Source organism: Orcinus orca, chromosome 1 (genome assembly GCF_937001465.1).
Source record: "Orcinus orca chromosome 1, mOrcOrc1.1, whole genome shotgun sequence".
Taxonomy (NCBI): Eukaryota; Metazoa; Chordata; class Mammalia; order Artiodactyla; family Delphinidae; genus Orcinus; species Orcinus orca.
Window position 1 is genome coordinate 127498308 of NC_064559.1, and position 26574 is coordinate 127524881.

The window sequence follows — 26574 nt, forward strand, 5'->3', positions numbered from 1 at the left end:
CAGCATAATGGTATGTTAAAGACAACGTTGTGGGCTTCCCTGGTGGCGCAGTGGTTGAGAGTCCGCCTGCCGAGGCAGGGGACGTGGGTTCGTGCCCCGGTCCGGGAAGATCCCACATGTAGTGGAGCGGCTGGACCCGTGACCCATGGCCGCTGGGCCTGCGCGTCCGGAGCCTGTGCTCCGCAACGGGAGAGGCCACAACAGTGAGAGGCCCACGTACCGCAAAAAAAAAAAGACGATGTTGTGGTGTAAACTAAATGCACACTAAGAATACACAAAACTCTGCTGAATTTTAATCATCCTTATTCATAGGACACAGAGCCCTAATGATTCTCAAAATGCATGTGATTTAAATAAGCCATCTTTATTCCATTCCATTTAAACCCTTGGTGTGAGTTAATCAGCTTGAGTGGACTCATTCTTAGTGATGAAAGTGAAGAAAGCTTGGCTCATATGTAGAGAAATGTGTGGTACATAGTGAAAAAACAAAGTGAGCCATCTCTTCTCCACCTCACTAAAGACACCCTACTCACTTCCGGGGCCTGATCATAAAGTTGTATGAATTTAGAAGAAACTCACTGATTGAATCTCCCCTTCTGAAAGCTCATCTCCAAAGGACTTGCATATAAAAGAATTACAACTAAATAAGAATGTTGCCAAAGTTACTCTCAAAGTGCAAAGGTGAGATCTTTACGGTTATTCTGATATTTAATTTAAGAAATAACATTAGTGATAACCATAACTAACAAAACACTATCAGTCGAACTCATCTCAGTCATTTCAGTACCTTTATTTCCTCTGATATGGTCAGTGTAGCATTGCAGAGGAAAATACCCGGCCTCTTACCAGGAATTGCATGATTACTCCCAAATTTCTTCCAAATATGGTTACAAGAATATGAATTTCCAATGAGTAGATACGAGGTCTTATGTTCTGATAAAGTGGAACACACGCGTGATCTTTCTGTTTTTCATATTTAAAACACTTGCTCTTGGTGATTTGCTTTCAGAGGAGTGAGAAAGTACATGAGCAATGTTAATATGGACACGATATTAAATCCTTCAGAGGCCTCTAACCAGTCAGGGTAGACTGCTGTGGCTATGGTTTTGTCTGCTGCTTCTGATATATATCCACTTTCCTTTGGGAACCATTGCTTCCTGGTCCCCCTTGGGGTTGTTAATCCCAGTGTCCTGCCCTCACCTGGTCAATGGTGAGTCCAAACCTTGCCAAAGTAGCCTGGCATCGGGGCGTAGTCATTAATGAAGGGATAGAAATCTGACCCAAGCAGGGCAGAAAGTCTTCTCCAAGGGTTCTGGAGCTAATGGGAAAGACTATTATCTACTGGAAATGCTGAAGTAGTCAAATGTTTCCAGCTACGTAACAAGCATGAGGTTTCCAGTTGCCAATTTGCCCACCTTGTGCAGAGGCCTAAATACTAAAATAACACCAAATAGAATGCAAGTGAAAGAGTCACGCCAACATCATTTGAGCTTGAATGATGGTCACTGCCTTGAATGAGGTCAGCTGCACCTCTGGACTTCTCATGGAAGTGAACTCATGAAGATTCTTTTATCCTTGAGTTATTTTGAGCAGGGTTCCTATAAGTTGAAAGAGAGCAAGAATCCTAAACACAGATGGCTTTTTTTAGTCATTCAGCATCTACTCACCATTTTTCCAATAAGCTCAAATTCCCCTGGAGCATCCTGTTTCCAATTCTTAGTCCTGGTGCTTCAGGTGGGCCTCCACCTTCAGCTACAAGCATGACCAACTAGAGCATCAAATTCCCTTGAACCACAGTGATTGGTTCAAGAATGGGAATATGCTCCAATCCGAGCCAATGAGGCAGAATGAGAATTTTATAAAATCTTTTTTCCACTGGATTTGAACATTGGAGAAACCAAGTACTAAGTTGACAGAGATTACCATGATGGGCCTAATTGTGAAGCCAGTAAACCAGAAAGTAGAGTGGAGAAATGGAGAGAGAGAGAAAGTACTAATATATCATTTGCAATGCTAAGACCCTAGATCTACCTGTATCAGAAGCTGTAGCTACTTCTTGATTTTTAATCAATTATTTTTCTTTTTTAGTTAAATCAGCTTGAAGTTTTGTTTTCAATTTTGTTTTGTTTTTAATTTTGATCACTTGTAATTGATCATTCTAATGCACTAACAATTATTTAATAAGTAGGTTGCATAGTTTGTATAATGTATATAGATTTCCCTTGATTTTTATCTCTTCATTTCTGGAAGGAAATGGTTCTGTGGCCTTTTCTCTACTCTCAGAGATACCTGGGAATATGACCCTGCAAATCCTCCTGTAACAATAATGGAAGAAATTTTAGGAGTATGCCTGTACCAGATCCAAGATAAACAAGAATCCAGCCAAGGAATATATACTAGACCAAGAATCTGTACCTTATTGTCAAGATTATTTATCAAATAATGGATAACTTTTATTGGTGAGAATCAGCTGCACTAAAGAATAAAAGTTAGAATTATAATTCTGAGATGGTCTAAGTAACTAGCTAGTCATGAAAGCTGAAAGGATCCAGAGGTTTCCCTAAACTGAGGTTGTCTACATCTACTCACTTTCATTTCATTCCAGGTGCAGAGTGAGAGGGACCCCAAAGTGTGCCTGGGAATCAAGGCACCTTTTCTCTGCTGATCTTATATCCTTTAGCCTTTTCTAAAGCTAAACAATGCTGGGTGAAGCCAACAGTGTCTTCCTAGTTTGTCAATCCAAACCCAAGATCAATGCTGCTGTAAAGTAGAGAGGGCATGGCAGTTACAGAACAGAATTGCCTCCTATGCTGGGAGACTAATAAACATAATTATGACAGGAGTGATCTATCTTTGAAAATATGTCATAACTTTTAAGGAAAAAATTTAAGTAAAATTTATATATATAACTTGCAACCAACCCATAATTCTGTTGATTATTCCAAACATTCCTTCTTCCATAATGTTCTCCTTCACATAGCCTTCCTTATCTAATAATACTTTTGGTGGAATTTTATCTTACTCAGAAGTCTCAACTTCCATATTTTTTCCTCTGCCTCCTAAATTTATAACTCCAGCCCAAGGTTCCTTCTGAACCCCAGATATGTGTTTCCACTGTACCTCTCCACCTGGATGTCCTTGTCAGCATCTAACTCAGCTCCTAAAGCAATGTAGTATAACAATGGCAAAAGATGCAGTATTCCAATTCAAGCAAACCTAGATATAAATCTTGCCTCCACCATTCAATAGCTGTGTGAACTTAACAAATAATTTAACCTCTCTCGGCCTCGTTTTGTGGTCTATAAAATGGAGATAAAAATATCTATCTCACAGTATTGTTGCAAGTGTTGAAATGAGTACTATCCATACTAGAGCAAATATTTATTTTCTACTCCTCTTATTTCCATAGATGTGAATAATTCCAATGCCTCTTCCAAGAATGAAAAAGAAAACCAAGGACCACTTCCTTCATCTCTCCACCCTTTACTCATTTCTCCCCAAAAGAGGAGAAACACTGTGTTGAATTCAGAAGGACTTGAGGCTGCTCAGGTCAGTGCCTTCTAAGTTCTTTCTCCTTCAGAAGTGCCTGCCTTTTAAAAGGGTTTGTTCTTGATCTGTTCCCAGCTCTGTGATAAATGACTACAATTGTCCAGTTTCACTAGTGGATAAATCTGTTTGATTCAGGCGAAAAATATGGACAAGCCCACTTGGCTAGAAACTTTGATCTGCATGTGACTAACTCCTGTGTCCTATTTTTCAGTGGTTTCCAAATTTGGGAGAGAAATAAGAATATTATTTCTTGACCCCCTAAACTCCAATAGTCATGGAAAGCACCCAGCACATGCTAGCACACACTAGGAGCTCAAAAATTGTCAAGGTCCTTTCTCCATAAGCACCTGCTGCTGCCCACGTTCCCTAATTCAGATCCTCAAGCAAGAGATTCGGTTGACTTCCTAATCTTCTTCCTCTCCTTCGTTTCCATATCTAACTGTTCACCAAGTGGGTTTGTTCCACTGTACTGATTTGTCTTGAATCTATCCTATTTCCTCTAACCTCACTTCCATTGTCTTGGTTCATAAACTAGTCACTTCACTCCTGAATTAGGTCAACAAATGGGGAGCTGAAATTGCTGCCTGCCTTCTGTCTCCCCTCCTGCCAATGCATCCTTCATACTGCAATGAGAGTGATCTAATATATGATCCCTTTTCCAAAGAGCTAAGTCTGTTCCAATTTTTCTTTTTAGTCTCATGTTCTATTATTTCCCATCATCTCAATACGCACATATACCCTATACTGTTCACATGCATACAACCCATGTTGGGATACTTGCCCCAGTTTATCACTGCCTGTGACCATGAGGGCAATTCAGGCTAATTCTGGGGATTGCTCATGTCAACTTAAATAAAGGAGTAAACTGAGGCAAGCTTGATTTGCCAGAAACTGAGTTTATTTGGGAATAGCAGAGGACTTGCAATTTGGAAACACATGCTGTAGCAAGCTATAGGTGAGTCCCTTGATGGTCTGAAGTGGGCTGTATTTATGCACACAGAGTGAAAAGAGGAGGGGGTCCAACCAGAGTCCAAGCAGTAAGCTCATTGGCTTGGGGATGGGAAGGGAATATTGGCTGATGTTCATTGGTCAGGAGATAAGTCTCAGTCTTTTGTAAAGCAGGCAGTTACAGGAAATCAGTTTCTCAGTTCTTAAGTTCTGTTCTTTTGAGAGTGCATGTGTGAGATTCTCCATTTCATATTATCCTCCAGTTCCATTTTAGACTGAAATTGTTTTACATTCAGCAGAACTACCCTAAGTTATATTCTCCAACTTGGCATATATCAGTAATAAAAATTATATTCAGTTCTCCATCTGCTGCTCCATTGTCTTATTTGACAATTTGTTCCAAACCCAAGGTAGAGAAGAGAGATGCTATGATTAGCCACTTTTCCAAACACTCCAAAACTCCTGTGCCCAAAATATGTACCTGTCTTCTACCTTTGACATCTCTGTCTTACCTTCAAAACCTAGTCCAAATAGCTCTGCCTCTGCAAAGCCTGTCCTGACAATCAAAGGTATTCAAGTTTAGGAGTGCTAATTACAGATCTTTCTTCCTTTGGATTCAAATCAATAGATAATAGACACATGAGTCAAAATAGGGATCAAAGTAGCCATGTTATTAATGGTAAAACTGGATTGGGGAATTCAACAGAATCTCATATAACCACACACTGTGCAAACACACTCAAGCATATACACCAGTCACCAGTGAAAAGATAGAGACGAGTCAGCTCCCTCACCCTTGCCCAGAACCCCATCCATTGAGGGGGGCTTTGGAAGCCTGTTGCTTCCAAAGACAACAGTCATAGAAATCAAGCATCTGGATCATATATAAACAAAAACACATTTATCAATGCCCCATAAAAATATGATACCCAGTGAATGTCAAGGTCTTACCATTTCACCAATTAGTTAGTTCAGTTAAGGCGGTGGAGAAGGAAGAATCTACTTCCCCGCAACTTCTTCAAGTTCAATGTTAGAGGACATTCCTTCCTGTATGGGTAAAGATGGAAATTAGGGAGAGAAGAGTTGTCTAATATCCCTGTGATATTGTGATTTATAATAAGAAATCTATTATTTGGTCCTTGTTTCCATTCCTGGCTCAGAGTTCTAAAACTTTGGAATTTCCTGAAGGAGAACTGAAAAGGTGACTTTTATGTTAATGAAGTGACTTTTGGAAAGCCCCTAGGTAACCTAGGGAGTGGGGGCTTGTTGCCAGGGGAACAAATCTTGTGATTAGAGGGTTGGAACTTTCAGTCCCACCCCTGACCTCCAGGGAGGGGAGGGGCTGGGGATTCAGTTCTGTCACCAATGGCCAATGATTTAATCAATCATGTCTATGTAATGAAGCCTCCATAAAACCCCAAAGGACAGTGTTCAAAGAGCTTCTGGGTTGGTGAACATTCAGGAAGAGTGGCACCCCATTCCTACATACCTTGCCTGATGCAGGTCTTCCACCTGGTTGTTTCTGAGTTATATCCTTTTATTATCTGGTAAACATAAGTAAATATTTCTCTGAGTTCTCTAAGCCTCTCTAACAAATTAATCAAACTGAGGAGGGGGTCATGGGAACCAGTTGGTGGGTCTGAAGCAGGGGCAACAACCTGGACTTTCAACTGGCATCTGAAGGGGAGGTGGGGGAGGTCATTTTTGTAAGAATGAGCCCTTAACCTGTGGGATCTGGCATGAACTCCAGTTAGTATCAGAATTGAATTGAATTGTAGGATACCCAGCTGGTATGAGAGAATTGCTTGGTGGTGTAGAAAAAGCACACATTATAATTCCCCAATTTAATTTTCTTAACCCCTAACTCTCCTGAGCTCCCCAAGAAATTTATACATTCCTCTATTAATAGATTTATTTTGCTATATATGTATATGTCTATGTCTATTCCTAAAATATTGTTTGTTTAAATACAAGTATTTGTCTATGTTCCAATGCCTGGCACATGGAAGGTTCTCAATATATTTACTGGCTGAATGGATGATGTGGAATCATAGACTCTGATAAATAGAAAAGGATCTTAGAAGTCATCTACCTCAATTTCACATCCAAAGCCAAGAATACTACATCTACTCACTGTTTCAGTACTTCTATGAACAGTAACTCAACTTTACAAGTTGTATCTAAACATAGAGAATATTAAAAAATAACCTCTATGCACTCGAAAGGACACAACATCATTACTTAGGTATTCTTGTCAGAAAGGCATAAGTTTATTCTAAACATGAGAAAACATCATATGAAAACAAACTTGAGAGACATTCTACAAAATAAACGATCAGTATTTTTCAAAAGTGTCAAAGTCATGAAAGACAAAGAAAGGTGAAAAAATGTCACAAACTGGAGGAGACACAACAACTAAATGCAATGTGGGATTTTGGAACAGAATAAGGACATTAATGGAAAAATGGGTGAAGTTAAAATAAGGTATGAAGTATTAAATAAGGTATGGCATTTAGTTAATAGTATTAAACCACGACAATTTCCTGGCTTTGACAATTGGAGGATGGTTATTTAAGGTGTTAACATTAGGGAAGAGAGGTAAGGGATATACAGGTACTCTGGGTACCATCTCTGCAACTTTTCCATAAATCTAAAATGAATTCAGCATTCAAGATGGTGGAGTAGAAGGATGTGCACTCACTCTCTCTTGCAACAGCATTGGAATCACAACTAACTGCTGAACCACCATCAACAGGAAGACAATGGAACCCACCAAAAAAGATACCCCACATCCAAACACAAAGGAGAAGCCGCAATGAGATGGTAGGAGGGGAACAATCACAATAAAATTAAATCTCATAACCGCTGGGTGGGTGACTCACAAACTGGAGAACAGTTATACCACAGAAGTCTACCTACTGGAGTGAAGGTTCCAAGCCCCATATCAGGCTTCCCAACCTGGGGGTCCAGCAACGGGAGGGGGAATTCCCAGGGAATCAGACTTTGAAAGCTGATGGGATTTGATTGCAGGACTTTGACAGGACTGGGGGAAACAGAGACTCCACTCTTGGAGAGCACACACAAAGTTGTGTGCGCATCAGCACCCGGGGGAAGGAGCAGTGACCCCATAGGGGACTGAACCAGACCTATCTGCTAGTGTTGGAGGGTCTTCTGCAGAGGAGAGGGCGTGGCTGTGGCTCATGGCAGGGATAAGGACAATGGCAGCAAAAGTGCTGGGAAGTACTCCTTGGCATGAGCCCTCCTGGAGTCTATCATTAGCCCCATCAGAGGAGCCTGTAGTCTCCACTGCTGGGTCACCTCAGGCCAAACAACCAACAGGGAGGGAACTCAGACCCACCCATCAGCAGACAAGCAGATTAAAGTTTTACTGAGCTCTGCTCACCAGAGCAACCCCCAGCTCTACCCACCACCAGTCCTTCCCATCAGGAAGCTTGCACAAGGCTCTTAGATAGCCTCATCCACCAGAATGCAGACAGCAGAAGCATTAAGAACTACAGTCCCTCAGCCTGTGGGACGAAAACCTCATTCACAGAGAGATAGACAGAATGAAAAGGCAGAGGACTATGGACCAGATGAAGGAACAAGATAAAACCCCAGAAAAACAACTAAATGAAGTGGAGATAGGCAACTTCCAGAAAAAGAATTCAGAATAATGATAGTGAAGATGATCCAGGACCTCAGAAGAAGAATGGAGGCAAAGATCGAGAAGATGCAAGAAAAGTTTAACAAAGACCTAGAAGAATTAAAGAACAAACAAACAGAGATGAACAATAATTGAAATGAAAAATACACTAGAAGGAATCAATAGCAGAATACCTGAGACAGAAGAACAGATAAGTGACCTGGAACACAGAATGGTGGAATTCACTGCCACGGAACAGAATAAAGAAAAAAGAATGATAAGAAATGAAGACAGACTAAGAGACCTCTGGTACAACATTAAATGCACCAACATTCGCATCATGGGGTCCCAGAGGGAGAAGAGAGAGGCAAAGGACCCGAGAAAATATTTGAAGAGATTATAGTCGAAAATTTCCTTAACATGGGAAAGGAAATAGCCACCCAAGTCTAGGAAGTGCAGACAGTCCCAGGCAGGATAAACCCATGGAGAAACACACTGAGACACACAATAATAAAACTGACAAAAATTAAAGGCAAAGAAAAATTATTGAAAGCAAAAAGGGAAAAATGACAAATAACATACAAGGGAACTCCCATAAGGCTAACAGCTGATTTCTCAGCAGAAACTTTACAAGCCAGAAGGGAGTGGCACATTATACTTAAAGTGATGAAAGTGATGAACCTACAACCAAGATTACTTTACCTGGCAAGGATCTCATTCAGATTCGATGGAGAAATCAAAAGCTTTACAGACAAGCAAAAGCTAAGAGAATTCAGCACCACCAAACCAGCTCTACAACAAATGCTAAAGGAACTTTTCTAAGTGGGAAATACAAGAGAAGAAAAGGACTTACAAAAACAAACCCAAAACAATTAAGAAAATGGTAATAGGAACATACATATTGATAATTACCTAAAATGTGAATGGATTAAATGCTCCAACCAAAACACACAGATTGGCTGAATGGATACAAAAACAAAACCCATATATTTGCTGTCTACAAGAGACCCATTTCAGACCTAGGGACACATACAGACTGAAAGTCAGGGGATGGAAGAAGGTATCCCATACAAATGGAAAACAAAAGAAAGCTGGAATAGCAATAGTCATATCAGATAAAACAGATGTTAAAATAAAGAATGTGATGAGAGACAAGGAAGGATACTACCTAATGATCAAGGGATCAATCCAAGAAGAAGATGTAACAATTAGAAATATATATGCACCCAACATAGGAGCACCTCAATACATAAGGCAAATGCTAACAGCTATAAAAGAGGAAATCAACAGTAACACAATAATAGTGGGGGACTTTAACACCTCACTTACAGCAATGGACAGATTATCCAGACAGAAATTTAATAAGGAAACACAAGCTTTGAATGACACAATAGACCAGATAGATTTAAATGATATTTATAGGACATTCCATCTGAAAACAGCAATTTACACTTTCTTGTCAAGTGTACAGGGAACATTCTCCAGGATAGATCACATCTTGGGTCACAAATCAATCCTCAGTAAATTTAAGAAAATTGAAACCATATCAAGCATCTTTTCCTACCACAACGCTATGAGATTAGAAATAAATTACAAGGAAAAAAATGTAAAAACACAAAGACATGGAGGCTAAAAACTACGCTGCTAAATAACCAAGAGATCACTGAAGAAATCAAACAGGAAATAAAAAAGTACCTAGAGACAAATGACAATGAAAATACGATGATCCAAAATCTATGGGATGCAACAAAAGCAGTTCTAAGAGGGAAGTTTATAGCAATACAACCCTGCCTCAAGAAACAAGAAAAATCTCAAATAAACAAGCTAACTTTACACCTAAAGCAACTAGAGAAAGAAGAACAAACAAAACCTAAAGTTAGTAGAAGGAAAGAAATCATAAAGATAGAGCAGAAATAAATGAAATAGAAACAAAGAGAACAATAGCAAAGATCAATAAAACTAAAAGCTGGTTCTTTGAGAGGATAAACAAGGTCAATAAACATTTAGCCAGACTCATTAAGAAAAAGAGGGAAAGGACTCAAATCAATAAAATTAGAAATGAAAAAGGAGAAGTTAAAATGGACATTGCATAAATACAAAGTATCATAAGAGACTACTACAAGCAACTCTATGCCAATAAAATGGACAACCTGGGTGCTTCCCTGGTGGCACAGTGGTTGAGAGTTCTCCTGCCAATGCAGGGGACACGGGTTCGTGCCCCAGTCCAGGAGGATCCCCCATGCCACGGAGCGGCTGGGCCCGTGAGCCATGGCCGCTTAGCCTGCACGTCCGGAGCCTGTGCTCCGCAATGGGAGAGGTCACGGCAGTGAGAGGCCTGCGTACCGCAAAAAAAAAAAAAAAAGGACAACCTGGAAGCAAAGGACAAATTCCAAGAAAGGTATAACCTTCCAAGACTGAACCAGGAAGAAATAGAAAATATGAACAGACCAATCACAAGCACCGAAATTGAAACTGTGATTAAAAATCTTCCGACAAACAAAACTCCAGGACTAGAAGACTTCACAGGTGAATTCTATTAAACATTTAGAAAAGAGCTAACACCCATCCTTTTCAAACTCTTCCAAAAAACTTGCAGAGGAAGGAACACTCCCAAATTCATTTTATGAGTCCACCATCACCCTGATACCAAAACCAGACAAAGATACTACAAAAAAAGAAAATTACAGACCAATATCACTGATGAATATAGATGCAAAAATCCTCAACAAAATAACAAGGCTGTTCACTCTCGCCACTATTATTCAAGATAGTTTTGGAAGTCCTAGCCACGTCAGTCAGAGAAAGAAAGAAAGAAAAGGAATACAAATTGAAAAAGAAGGAGTAAAACTGTCACTGTTTGCAGGTGACATGATACTATACATGGATAATCCTAAAGATGCCACCAGAAAACTAGACCTAATCAATGAATTTGGTAAAGTTGCAGGATACAAAATTAATGCACAGAAATCTCTTGCATTCCTATACACTAACAACAAAAGATCAGAAAGAGAAATTAAGGAAACAATCCCATTCACCATTGCAACAAAAAAATAAAACACCTAGGAATAAACCTACCTAAGGAGGTAAAAGACCTGTATGCAGAAAACTATAAGATGCTGATGAAAGAAATCAAAGATGACACAAACAGATGGGAGATATACCATGTTCTTGGATTGGAAGAATCAGTATTGTGAAAATGACTATACTACCCAAAGCAATCTATAGATTTAATGCAATCCCTATCAAATTACCACTGGCATTTTTTACAGACTAGAACAAAAAATCTTAAAATTTCTATGGAGACACAAAAGACCCTGAATAGTCAAAGCAGTCTTGAGTGAAAAAAACGGAGCTGGAGAAATCAGACTCCCTGACTTTAGACTATAATACAAAGCTACAGTAATCAAGACAATATGGTACTGGCACAAAAACAGAAATATAGATCAATGGAACAGGATAGAAAGCCCAGAGATAAACCCACTCACCTGTGGTCAACTAATCTATCACAAAGGAGGCAAGTATGTACAATGGAGAAAAGATAGTCTCTTCAGTAAATGGTGCTCATTTCATTAGAGAATGAAATTAGAACACTCTCTAACACCATATGCAAAAATAAACTCAGAATGGATTAAAGACCTAAATGTAAGAACGGACACTATAAAACTCTCAGAGGAAAACATAGAAAGAACACTCTTTGACATAAGTCACAGCAAGATCTTTTTTGACCCACCTCCCAGAGTAATAGAAATAGAAACAAAAATAAACAAATGGGACCTAATGAAATTTAAAAGCTTTTGCACAGCAAAGGAAACTTTAAACAAGATGAAAAGACAACCCTTAAAATGGGAGAAAATATTTACAAATGAATCACTGGACAAAGGATTAATCTCCAAAATCTATAAACAGCTCATGCAGCTCAATATTAAAAAAAACCAACAACCCAATCACAAACTGGACAGAAGACCTACATAGCCATTTCTCCAAAGAAGACATACAGATGACCAGGAAGCACATGAAAAGCTGCTCAACATCACTAATTATCAGAGAAATGTAAATCTAACCTACAGTGAGATATCAGAGAATCTACAAACACAAATGCTGGAGAGGGGAGTGGGTGTGGAGAAAAGGGAACCCTCTTGCACTGTTGGTGGGAATGTAGATTGATACAGCTACTATGGAGAACAGTATGGAGGTTCCTTAAAACACTAAAAATAGAACTACCATATGACCCAGAAGTCCCACTACTGGGCATATACCCAGATAAACCATAATTTGAAAAGACACATGCACCCCAATATTCATTGCAGCACTGTTTACAATAGCCAGGTCATGAAAGCAACCTAAATGTCCATCAACAGATGAATGGGGAAAGAAGATGTGGCACATATATACAATGGAATATTACTCAGCCATAAAAAGGAATGAAATTGGGTCATTTGTAGAGACATGGATGGACCTAGAGACTGTCATACAGAGTGAAGTTAAGTCAGAAACAGAAAAACAATATCATATATTAATGCATATATGTGGAGTCTAGAAAAATGGTACAGATGAACCAATTTGCAAGACAGAAATAGAAACACAGAGGTAGAGAACAAACGTATGGACACCAGGGGGGGAAAGTGGGGCGGGGGTGGTGGTGGGATGAATTGGGAGATTGGGATTGACATATATACACTAATAAGTATAAAATAGGTAACTAATAAGAACCTGATGTATAGAAAAGTAAATAAAATTCAAATCTCCCCCCAAAAATAAAATGAATTCAAAATGTAAGTTTAAAAAAAATAATCACTGATAACACATATATGAGTGTAGGTTTTCAATAGTGTAAGATCTTACCAATGTTTTGGTCTACTTAGCACAATTGTGACAGCTCTAAAATTATGTCTGGGCCATATGACACTATCACGTATCACTGCCAGTGAGAAGTAGCTGAATGTTGATAGTTAAGCAGCAAACAGTATACCAGTATTTCAGTAGTTCATTGTCACAAACCCATTTTGTCACTAGATTTGAAACAGTTCTGTTATCTCTGGGATTAATTTACTGTTGTGAAAAGCCTAGCAGCAGGGTGGTGAAAACATCTGAAATGGCTCTCCAGGGACTTCCAACCTTCCTTCTCCTCTTTCCCAAGAGCCCAGTGTCCTCACTTCTTACCCACCAGCCTTGTGCTTGAGTTACTCTTAAATTCCCTTGCATAGAGTCTCTGTGTCACCACTATCCATCTAAGGGATTTCACGAAGACCAGAGGTATTTCACATAGAAAGTAAGATGAGGGTCTTTCAGAGTTACAGGAGAGGTTGTAGGGAAATGGACTCACACTGGGGGAGTTTAGTAAATGTGGTGTTGATTCTCTAATTCTCACAATATCAGGGCAAGAAAAATCTTAGAACATCTGTAAACTTCTGAGCAATACTAGCTCTTTCCATTTTGTTAGTATCTAGGGTAACACTAAATCTAATTTAAAACAACTGTCAGGGAGGAGGAAATTTTCCTCTACCCTTCTAGGTTTTTTTCTGGCTGGTCTAAGAATTAAATTAACCTGAGACAGATTAACAGGAGAAAAATCACATAAAATTTTAGTAACATGTACACATAGCAGAGACCCAAGAGAACTGAGTAACTCCCCAAAATGGCCCAAACCCTCACCTTACATACCTTCTTTAGCTACAAACAAGAGGAGGTTGGGGTTAATTGTTTGGGATTTCACAGGGGAGGAAGGCAATTGACATGGAGATGGAAGAGTAAATGTTTGGTGAATAAATGTTTGCTGGGTCATGCAGAGACAATGGGACATAGAGTAGAATTTTAACAGACTGCTAGGTTCCTCCCTGTCAATTGCACCTAGCTCATACTACAGTTATCTATGATAAGGGCTCCCTTCCTGGAACAGGTCCCCTATCTATTGATATGTTCTTTAGGCAGCTAGGGGGAAAGTTAAAGGTTCTTCCTAAGTCTTCTAGGCCTTCATTATTTTCAGCTCAAAACAATCTGTATGGGCTTCCCTGGTGGCGCAGTGGTTAAGAATCCGCCTGCCAATGCAGGGGACACGGATTTGAGCCTTGGTCTGGGAAGATCCCACGTGCCACAGAGCAACTAAGTCCCACAACTAAGTGCACCACAACTACTGAGCCTGCACTCTAGAGCCCGTGAGCCACAACTACTGAGCCCACGTGCCACAACTACTGAAGCCCGTGCTCCTAGAGCCTGTGCGCCGCAACAAGAGAAGCCACTGCAATGAGAAGCCTGTGCACCGCAAGGAATGGTAGTCCCCGCTCGCCACAACTAAAGTCCGCGCACAGCAACAAAGACCCAATGCAGCCAAAAATAAATAAATTAAATAAAATAAATTTTTTTAAAAAAACAATCTGTATGCCAAAGAGACATTTTGGAGTGGCAAATTCTGCTCCCCTACACAACTCTGCTCTATCCCAGATTAGTGCATCTGATGCTTCTTCAGCCTTTACTGAGAGCCTGGTATGTCCCCAATAGGCCCCTCCTGCCAACCTCTCCACACTCTGTTGTATATTTCTCTAGCCACTGCTCAAGTGATTGGATCTGCATGGCCCATGTGGTTTCAAGGAGGAACATTTCAATAGCACCTGGCTTCCAGTCTATGTTGCATGTCTTGGCCTCCTGCCCAGGGTTTTGTAGGTTGATTCCAGGAACCTGTTCAGTATCCACATATGTGCACCTCATGAGTTAATCCCCCATGGGTAGAAACTTTAATAAGAGATGGGGACTAATAGACACTGTCCCTAGCACCAGCTGCTAACACAAGATTTTTGTTTGTTTGGTTTTTTAGCTTTTATTTTTTATTATTATTATTATTTTGCGGTACACGGACCTCTCACTGTTGTGGCCTCTCCCGTTGCGGAGCACAGGCTCCAGACGCGTAGGCTCAGCAGCCATGGCTCATGGGCCTAGCCGCTCCGTGGCATGTGGGATCTTCCCAGACCGGGGCACGAACCCGTGTCCCCTGCATTGGCAGGCGGACTCTCAACCACTGTGCCACCAGGGAAGCCCTTCATTTAACTTTTAAAACACTACTATAGTTGATTATTAAAACAAACAATAGCAAGCAGTGAGCATATTATGATTATAGTCCTTCACTCAATCACTACTGCAAATAAAATGCCAGCAGTGAGTGTTATTCACTGGCCCCATTAAGAGGTCTGATACTGAACACCACCCTGAGGATATTTGTCATCCTCATATGCTTCTCCATTGTAATGGCTCCATCTTTCCTGATTTGGATCAAAGTCCACTAGTTCTACCTGGTCCATTTCATCAGTCTCTTCTACTTCCTCTCAGGTAGGAGTTTTTCCATCATAGATTAAACATTTTATGTTGTTTCTCAGCTATCTGACAGGATTGATCAGCCAGTCGCCCATAGTGGAAATCAACACCATACCACACCCTTGGAATGGCTCTCCCTCCTTTCTTGCTTCAGACCCTGCTCCCTAGAGCCACATTCTGAATGAAGTATAAGCCCCATGCTCTACTTTCTGAGGAATCCAGATGAAAAGAGCAGCCTTGCAAATTGCAATTAACATATCCCATGGGGGGGAAAAGTAAAAAACTAGCAACAGAAGTACAGAACAAAACTTCTAAGAGAACATATGTTAAAGTCTGGGGAGATTTTCCATTGAATCTATCACTGAGATTTACGCATTAATAAACATTCAGATTTCATATATTCTGTGGGTCAACCAAGAATAACAGAGAATACCAAAAACACTATGGAGAAGGAAAAAAAACCTTGATTCAGCTCCAATATTTGCTCTTTGCTATGGGATGCATGTGGTCTTCCCATAACCAACTGACCCAACAATGCATCTCTCCTTGCTTCCCATGCATTCGTGGCTTTCTACACAGAGACTGCAAAAGTCATGGTCAGAAATAGATGGGAACACTCAATAGTGTACAGCATCTTAGGATGCATGGGTGCCTGAGAACAATGCTTGCTGTGAGGAGACATGAAGTCTGATGGCAGAAGTGCATGCTGGCAGAAAGCAGTCTTCCCTATTCTAAACTTGTGTTAAGAATTGCTGTAGATTCCTCTGTCTCGCAAGCATAGGCAGAGAGCCTGACCAGAGAAAATATATCCATCTCAGCCCAGCAGACCCACTCCAGATGACAAAGTTGCTAGAAACTGATTGTAGAGACTATACATATCACTCTGCCCTTAGGACCTAAATCTGAGAGGAGGAATTTCTGATCAACTAGTAGAAAGGGAGAGTTGCTAGAAACATACTCCCCATGCATACAAAAAAACATGAGACCCAAAGAATTTTCTCCCCAACCAAGGAAGAGTAGACAAAAAAAGCAACACCTAAGAAAAGGAGGAACATGTTGAAAACTCAGAAAAATTGCTACAGGAAACATAAGACCATTTTAGAATAACATCTCTTTGATGCCCTCATGGCACTGGTGCCAAAAACAATGAAAAAGACAAAAATGATACTAGATGAAGTTTTAAAAGGATTTTAATGAGTCCTAAAATGTAATTCAGAATTTTTTAAATTAGGCAATCAAAAACAAAGTTAACATTGCATAAAATCAAATCTTTGAAGAGAGGATCCAACTCAAAATGCTCTCCTAGAACTCAAAATGACTGAATATGATAAAGATGTAAGATAAAGTGTTGAGATAAAAGCTAATAGATGTAGATGACCTAAAGAAAAGAATCTGAAACTTAGACCCCTTGAGGAGGCAGTGTCAATTAGTAGCTGAGGGCATTTGATTTCCCCCCCAGTTTTATTGAGATATAATTGATGTACAGCACTGTATAAGTTTAAGGTGTATAGCATAATGATTTGACTTACATCATGATATTACTAACACAATAAATTTAGTGAACATCCATCATCTCATATAGATATAAAAGAAAAAGAAAAAAAGGTTTTTCATTGTGATGAGAACTCAGGATTTTCATGTACAACATACAGCAGTGTTAATTATATTCACTGTATTGTACATTACATCCTTAGAATTTATTTATCTTATAACTGGGAGTTTGTGCCCATTGACCACCTTCATCTAGTTCACACCCCTCCCCACCTCCTGCCTCTGGTAACCACAAATCTGATCTCTTTTTCTATGAAGTATAATTGGCCTACAACACTGTTAGTTCCTGGTGTACAACATAGTGATTCAATATTTCTGTACATTTCAAAATGATCACCAGGTTAAGTCTAGTTACCATCTGTAACCATACAAAAATATTACATTACTATTGACTATATTGCCATGCTGTACATTTCATACCAGTGACTTCTTTTGATTCAGAGTGAGGCCTTTGGGGTTCAAACTCCCTTCTATTTACTAGTTGTGAGGGCGTTGGAAAGTTAATCATCTCTGAATTTCAGTTTGCTTATTTTTAAGATGAGGATAAGAGTAGGCATTGTTATGATTAAATTAGATAGCATGTAAATTATTTAATATAGGCATTTCAAGTAGTCAATGAATAACTGTTATCAATACCATCATCATCATCAAATACAACAATCAAATACATGTTCAGTGAAATTTTTCCTGAGCTCAAAAGAAAACATGCAGTGTGTGAATTGGAAGAGCTCACTATGGTTAATAAAAAAGACCTAAACTTGGCTGTAGACAGGCTATTAAAACTAATTGTAAGATAACAACAAAAAATCCTACAAACACCAAAGCTTCTGACTCAGAACAAAAATCAGGCTAGCCTCCAACTTTTCCTACAATATTAAAACCTAAAGACAAAGAACAGAATGACATTCTCAAATTATGCCACTTACAAATCTCTCTAGAAAAAAATTAAAGATGTTCAAGCTTACTAAGAGATAATCAAAATCAAGAGATCCAGAATGGGAAAATTGTATTAAAACCAACGGGTGCAACTTCTGCAGATACATTTACAATATTCATACGGACCTGTATTATGCCCACACAAGCAATGCTTCTACATTCTACAGTCTTCAAAGATCACTCTGAGGAAGAGAAGTAGAATGATGGATAAATTCCTCAGTGCATAATGGGATGTAGTCTCTTGGTTCTTGATTTTAATAAATGGAGAAATGAAGATTACACATGTGTTTGATAAACTATAAGCAATTGGAGGTAGAACTTAAAACAATATATGTACTTGCCACATTATTAAAGAAAATAAAAATAAAATACATCAAAGACAAAAAATAGAAGCTAGAAAGCACAAAGCAAGTTGAAAAAGGAAAATATTAGATTTGATGTAAATGAAAATAAGTTATATGTTATTAACAGCAAAAATAAGATTAAAAAGAAATAATGATTAAAGAGGTACTGAGAAAATGTCAAAAACATGAAAGAAGGATGAAAGAAGGAAGGAAGAAAAGATGGGAGGGAGGAGGGGAGAAGGAGGGGGAGGAGGGAGAGAGAAGCAGTATAAATATGAAACAAAAGAGAGGCAAAACCAAAACACAGCATTAAATTGAACATATATATAGATATGTAAATATGAAGAAAAGTTGTTTGAAAATTTAAGGGGAAATTGAGAGAAATATAATTGTAGAAGAACTTCGCAAGCCACTGTCAATCTGTAGAAGATATAGTTGCCAGCATTATAACATAGATGGGTCAAATAATTAATAGAATTTATTAAGTAATAAGATTTATTAATTAAAAATAATAAAATATACTTTTTTCAAACATTCATAGAACATTTGCACAGAACACTGAATACATACTAAACTATGAAAAAACTCAAGATTCAAATATAGAATTTTTAAAATTGTGGTTAAAACACATAACACAGAATATACCCAATTAACAATTTTTAAGTGTATGGTACAGCATTGTTCACTGTATGTGCATTGTTGTACCTCAGGTATCTAGAACTTTTTGTCTTGCATGACTAAGGCTCTATACTCATTGCCTAGCAACTCCCCATTTTCCCTTCCTCCAGGCCCTAGCCATTACCATTCTACTACCTATTCTATGAGTTTGACTACATTAAACGCCTCATATAAGTGGAATCATGCAATATTTGTCCCTTTGTAACTGGCTTATTTCACTTAGCATAAAGGCCTCAAGATTCATCTGTATTGTAGTATATGAGAGGATTTCCTTCTTTACTGAAGGCCAAATAATATAATTGTATGTTTATATTACCTTTTCTTTTTTTATACATCAATGACATTTAGTTTGTTTCTGCCTCTTGGTTATTGTGAATAATGCCGCAGTGAACACGGGAGCACAAATATCTCTGAAGTCCTGTTTTCAATTCTTTTGGATGAATACCCAGAAATAGAATTACTGGATCATATGACAGTTCTATTTTTAATTTTTTAAGGAACATCATTCTCTTTTTGTAGTGATTTCACCAATTTACATTCCCACCAACAGTGCACAAATGTTCTCTTTTCTCCACATCCTTGTCAACTTCTCCCTTGTCTTTTTGAACATACCCATTCTAACAAGTGTGAAGTGATATCACATTGTGGCTTTGATTTACATTTCCGTGGTGATTAGTGGTGGTGAGCATCTTTTCATGTACCTGTTGGCCATCTGTATGTCTTCTTTGGAAAAAAATGTCTATTTAGGTCCTCTGCCCATTTTTTAATGAGGTTGTTTGTGTTTTTTATGTTGAGTTGAATAAATTCTTTTTATATTTTGAATATTATCTCCTTATGGGATATATCATTTGCAAATATCTTCTCCTATTTAGTAGACTGCTTTTTTGTCTTGTTGATAGTTTCTGTTGCTGTGCAAAAGCTTTTTAGTTTGATGTAGTCCTACTTGTTTATTTTTGCTTTTGTTGCCTATGCTTTTTGTATCATATCTAGAAATCATTGTCAAGTCTAACATCATGTTTTCTTCTAGAAGTTTTGTAGTTTCAGGTTTTATGTTTAAGCATTTAATTCATCTTGAGTAGATTTTTGTGTATAGTATAAGATGAATATCCATTTTTATTCCTTTGCATGTACATATGCAGTTTCCCCACTACCGTTTACTGAAGAGCATAAGCTTTCTCCATTGTGTGTGGTCTTGGCAGACTTGTCAAGGATCATGTGACCATATATACATGGGTTTATTTCTGGGCTCCCTTTTCTGTTCCATTAGTCTATATGTCTTTATGCCAGTACCATACTGTTTTGATTATTATAGCTTTGCACATGTTTTGAAGTCAACAAGTGTGAGGCTCCCACCTTTGTTCTTTCTCAAGAAAGATTATTTTGGCTATTTAGGGTTCTTTGTGGTTATATATGAATTTTAGGATTCCTTTTTTTATTTCTACAAAAAAAAATACCAGTGGGATTTGGATAGGTATTGTACTGAATTTATAGATAGCTTTAGGTGTTATGAACATTGTCACAATATTAAGGTCTTGGGCTTCCCTGGTGGCACAGTGGTTGAGAGTCCACCTGCCCATGCGGGGGATGCGGGTTCGTGCCCCGGTCCGGGAAGATCCCACATGCCGCAGAGCGGCTGGGCCCATGAGCCATGGCCGCTGAGCCTGCGTGTCTGGAGCCTGTGCTCTGCAACGGGAGAGGCCGCAGCAGTGAGAGGCCCGCGTACGGCAAAAAAGATTAAAAAAACAATATTAAGGTCTTCCAATTCATGAACACAGGATATCTTTCTATTTATTTGTGTCTTTAATTTTTTTCAGCAATGTTTTATAGTTTTCAATGTACAAGTCTTTTACCTCCTTGATTATGTTTACTCCTAAGTATTTTATTATTTTGGATACTATTACAAATGGAATTGTTTTCTAAATTTCTTTTTTGAATTTTTCATTTTTAGTGTTGAAAATGTGCTGATATTTTTATGTTGATTTTTGTATCAGTTGTGCTGACCTCAGTTAATTAGTTCTAACAGCTTTTTGGTGGAATCCTTAGAATTTTCTGCATATAAGATCATGTCATTGACAAACAGAGACAATTTTGCTTAGTTTGATTTGGATGATTTGGATTTCTTTTTCTTACCTACTTGCTCTTTGTAGGCCTTCCAGTACTATGTTGAACAGAAGTGGCAAGAGTAGGCATCCTTGTCTTATTCCTGATCTTAGAGGAAAAGCTTTCAGTTTTTTTACCATTGAGTGTGATGTTATGTTAGCTGGAGGCTTTTCATTTATGGTCTTTGTTATGTTGAGATACTTCAACATTCCTTCTATTCCTAGTTTGCTGAATGTTTTTATCATAAAAGGGTGTTTAATTTTTTTTAATGCTTTTTCTGAATCTTTTGAGATTACCATGTGATTTTTTTATCCTTCATTCTGTTAATGTGGTGTATCACATTGATTGATTTTTTTAAATGTTGAAACACTTGCATTCCAGGGATAAATCCCATTTGTTCATGATGTATAATTATTTAGTGTGCTGTTGAATTCAGTTTGCTAGTATTTTGCTGAGGATTTTAACATCTATTTTCACCAGGGATATTGGTCTATAGTTTTCCTTCTTGTTGTGTCTCTGTATGGCTTTGGTATCAGAGTAATTCTGGCTTCCTAAAAGGAGTTTAGAAGTATTTCCTCCTCTTTGGCATTTGAAAGAGTTTGAGAAGGATTGGTATTAATTCTTTAAATGTTGAGAGAATTCTCCAGTAAATCCATCTGATCCTGAGCTTTTCTTTGTTGGGAGGTTTTTGATTACTGGCTCAGTCTCCTTACTAGTGATAGGTCTGTTCAGATTTTCTGTTTCTTCATGATGTAGTCTTGGTAGGTTGTGTATTTCTATGAATTTATCTATTTCTTCTAGATTATCCAATTTGTTGTCATACAGTTGTTCATAGTAATCTCTCACAATCCTTTTTTATTTCTATGGCATCAATTGAAATATTTCATCTTTCTAGCTTTTCTTTCTAGCTTCATTCTTTATTTTATTTATTTGAGTTCTCTCTCTTTTTTTTCTTAGCCTAGCTGAGTTTGTCAATTTTGTTAATCTTTTCAAAAGACCAACTCATTGATTTTTTTCTGTTGTTTTTCTATTCTCTACTTCACTTATTTCTGCTTTCACCTTTATTGGTTTTTTTCCTTCTGCTAACCTTGGGCTTAGTTCTTTTTCAGGTTCACTGAGGTATAATGTTAGGGTGTTTAAGTTCTTTCTTTTTATATATATATATAGGCATTTACACTATAAACTTGCCTCTTGGTACCACGTTTGCTGTATCCCATAAGTTTTGGTATATTGTGTTTTCATTTCCTTTGTCTCAAGATATTTTCTAATTTCTCTTTTGATTTCTTCTTTGACTCATTTGTTGTAGAGTAGTATGTTGTTTAATTTCCACCTATTTTTGGATTTTCAAGTTTTCCTTCTGCTATTGATTTCTAGTTTCCTGATCATCATTTCATTATGATCAGGAAAGATTCTTGGTATGATTTCAATGTTCTTAAATTTGCTAACACTTGTTTTGTTATCTAACATGTGTTCTATACTGGAGAATGTTCCATGTGCACTTGAGAAAACTGTGTAGTTTGTTTCTGTTGAGTGGAATGTTCTGTATATGTCTGTTATGTCAATTTGATCTAAAGTATAGTTCAAGTCAGCTCTTCATTGATTTTCTGTCTGGATGCTCTATTTATTATCTTAATATATTATTATTGTGTTGCTGTGTTTTTCTGCTTTCACTTCTATCAATGGTTGCTTCATATATTTGTGTTCTCTGATATTGGATGCATATATATTGATGATAGTTATATCTTCCTGTTGAATTGACCCTTTATAATTACAGTTGACCATTGAACAATGCAGGTTTGAACTGTGCAGGTCCACTTATATGCAGATATTTTTTAATAGTAAATACTATTGTGCTTCACAGTAATTGTTGGTTGAATTCACAGATGTGGATGAACTATGGATACAGAGGACGAACTATGATTTATATGCAGATTAACTCCCACACTGTTCAAGGATCAATGTATATAATGTCCTTCTTTGTCTCTCCTGAAATTTTTTGACTTAAAGTCTATTATGTCTGTTATAAGTATGGCTGCCTTTGCTCTCTTTTGGCTACCATTTGCATGGAGTGTCTTTTTCTATGCTTTCCTGTCAGCCTATGTGTGTCCTTAAATCTAAAGTCTCTGGTAGACAGCATATAATTGAATCATGTTTTCTGTTCATTCAGCCTCTCTATGTCTTTTGACTGGGGAGTTTAATTCATTTACATTTAAAGTAATTACTGGTAGGGAAGGACTTACTACTGCCATTTTGTTAAGTTTTTTCCCTGTCTTGTAGATTTTGTGTCCCTCTTTCCTCTCTTGCTGTCTCCCTTTGTGTTTCATTAATTATTTTGTAATGACATCCTTTGATTCTTTTCTCATTTTCTTTTGTGTATCTTCTATAGGTATTTTGTGTGGTTACCATGGGGTTTACATACAACATATTATAGCAATCTATTTTAAACAAATAGTAACTTCAATTTCAAATATTTTGCTTTATTTTATTTTACAAATTTAAATTTTCTTACATGTGGGGTGTTTATGTCATAAACATGTATTATTTTAATAATTAAAACAAACAATTAAGCAATTTTTATTTTAAAAATAAGGTGATGGTCACATAAGCAGTCCTTGAAGAGGCAGATCACATAAGTAGGAAACAGGCGGGGACTTCCCTGGCAGTCCAGTTGTTAAAACTCCATCCTCTCAATGCAGGAGGCACGGGTTTCATCCCTGGTCAGGAAACTAAGATCCTGCATACCACACAACATGGCATATAAATAAACAAATAAATAAATATGTGTCCATTTAAAAAAAAAAAAGTAGGAAACAGGCCATCTTTGTGGCTCCTTTTTCCCTACAGAAAGTTCTAGGAGTGATTTAAGTCTAAAGCAGAAGCTAAAAGGAAAGTGAGAAACTAGAACTATTTCCACTAGTACTGATGAAGAGCTGGAAAGATTCAGAGAGGAAGAGAGCGATGAGGGAAAGAACAAAGACAGGGAATACTTCTCTGTCTACTTGTATTGACAGAAGAGATGATGGAAGAACATTATTTCTGGAAGTCTGCTGCCCTGATGGAACAAACAATTCTATGGAATTACAAGAGTCTATCAGGCTTCTAAGAACTAGTCATTTCTATTTGGTTGAAGTGGCTGGAGTTCTACAAACTAGAATGCAGACAGGAGGTGTTTCAGGAATCCTAGCTCCTGAGTTTTTTAGGGCTTTAATTCAATTCAAATTGTATTAAATATGTAGCAGTTTCAATTATTTACTTTCAGAAGATGAAAAATGAGTAAATTTAATGGTTACTGTACATTTTACAGTTTTAAATCATCATAAAGGTTACCCAAATTTCTGCTTTCTGAAAAATACGTAATCTACCCATAAAGAGGCCATCAGAGACAAAATAAAACAAGCCAAAAATTTTAAACCCATATTTGTAGGCTTTTACATGGATATCTTGAATGTTGCCTTACACCCTCTCATCTTTTCAGAATGGTTTATTGGGTCTGAGTTCTGTACATATGACAGCTGGTTGGTCAAGAAGTGTTATCTTTTCCAATCATATATTAGAGGAATATAGGACATAGTTCTATAAAATGGAGAATCACAGACATCTTTCCTCATGAAATTGTACAAGAGATTTGTGAAACCAACTATGACATTCTGTAAGCTATTTTATCCCAGAATTATCTAACATCCAGGTGAAACTGAATTAATCTTATCAACGTAACTAATCTAAATAAAAGATGTGGCAGAGAAATGAAACATTCATACAATCAAATGCTTTATAATAATTTGGCTTAAGACAAGTTTCAATACAGTGTTTCAACTACTCAGCAACCCAAAACTAATTTAAAAAATACACTACCATGCATTATGTGACAAAAGAGAAAAACCCAGCAAGCTTTTAGCCTGGGAAATTAAGAAGGAGACAGCACACACCTTATATTTTCAATTAACACTCTATATGTTTCTTCATTCCCATGACCTGCCTGAAATTAATGAAACCTTTCCTACATGCTGCCTCAATTTGTATCAATCAATCCAGAGTGTGAGAAAGAATAGAGTGAACAAATTCTTCTCTCTGGTCATTGGCACTGATATAAATACCACAAAGTCATGAAATAACAAACACAAGAAAATACATAAAACACCCCTGTGGGGACTGCACAAAAGAAGGCTGGATTCAGGTGGATTAAGTAAGAAGCTTATTTAAGAGACCATCTATCAGCCAGATCAAATCATCATAACAGCTATGATTAATTCTTTTTTTCCAAATAACTTCCTATACCCCTGTCCCAAAATATAATTCCTGTTGCAGACTTCTCATAGCCCCAAGGAGAAAAAGACCTATTGATCAGTGTTTTGTTCAATTCTAATTATAATTGGAAAGGTACTTGCACCAACTATAAATCCCCCTGTCCACATTGTATGCACAAAAATCTAAAAGGGTTATTAAAATAGACTCTGCTCTTAATCTCTATAGATGCTTTAATCACATATTCTGTGTTTTTAAACCAACATCTAAGTTCTTGTCACATCTTTTGAAACTGGCAGGGGATGTGGGGGTGGAGAGAGATGACAATAATTGAATTTGAAGCTGATTTTGTGAAGTCTATCAAACCTGAGCCAAAAAACAAAAACAAAACATACTTCACATGATAATACGATTTAGAAAAATAACCTTGTTTTTAACACCCTTACCTTAGAAAGAATAAACATTGTTTTTCTTTTTATCTACTTGTATTTCTGATGTAATTCAGCATAAAGACTTTATAGACAGCTATGAAAAGAATTGTCCTATACCTATTTAAGCATCAAATTAGAGTGATCATTCCATTCCTGCAACACTTGCATTACTGGACATGAGGTTCACAGTTGCTTCAGCTTATTCACATGCATATGACACAGTTCTATGTGGTAGTAAACCATATTGTGAGGTGTGTAGGGAAACAGAATGTAAATAGAATGCCAAAACAAGGTGGGAAGTTTCATCTGATGTTTGGAAGAAGACAATCTATAAAATGGATTGATAGTGAAAGCTGAAAGAGGGCAAGTTCTCGTGTGATGTGGAGGGCTCCGCACCATCTCTGGCTGAGTTCAGCAAAAATAATCCCTGAGAAAACTCTCACACTCCTTCCTGTCTTCTTTATAAGTTTACTTCCACCCTCATCTGCCTCCAGCAGTTCAATCTCTTTCTCACTACAAGCTGTATCCCATCTAATCCCTTTCCTTCCACCTTGAAGTATTTTATTTCCCCTGGTTAACAATCCTTTTCTACTTCATTTTAATGCCCTTTCTACTTACCAATCAATAGCATCCTTTCCTTTTTATGCCAACAATCTAAACAAATACCCCCAATTCTTGACCTTCATTTTCATCATAATTTCCCACAACCTGTCTCTTACCCCTACCATCATTGCCAGTGACCTCTCCTGTTTGCCAAATCCCATGACTTTCTGTCAGACAGGATCATTGATCTTTCTGGAGCACATTTGTTACTAGAGAGTTTACTGGAAACATTCTCCTCTCTTGGCAT

General features: G+C 37.8%; 1 long non-coding RNA gene across 1 annotated transcript; it reads right to left on the reverse strand.

Annotated features, from left to right (window-relative positions):
• Positions 1–1471: 1471 nt before the first annotated feature.
• On the reverse strand, positions 1472–25844 carry LOC125965446 (uncharacterized). Its single transcript, XR_007479322.1, has 4 exons — positions 25740–25844; positions 18056–18111; positions 5449–5544; positions 1472–1598 (listed from the first exon to the last, which is right to left on the reverse strand). It is a non-coding gene; the product is annotated as an uncharacterized LOC125965446 (long non-coding RNA).
• Between the last annotated feature and the right edge of the window lie 730 nt (positions 25845–26574).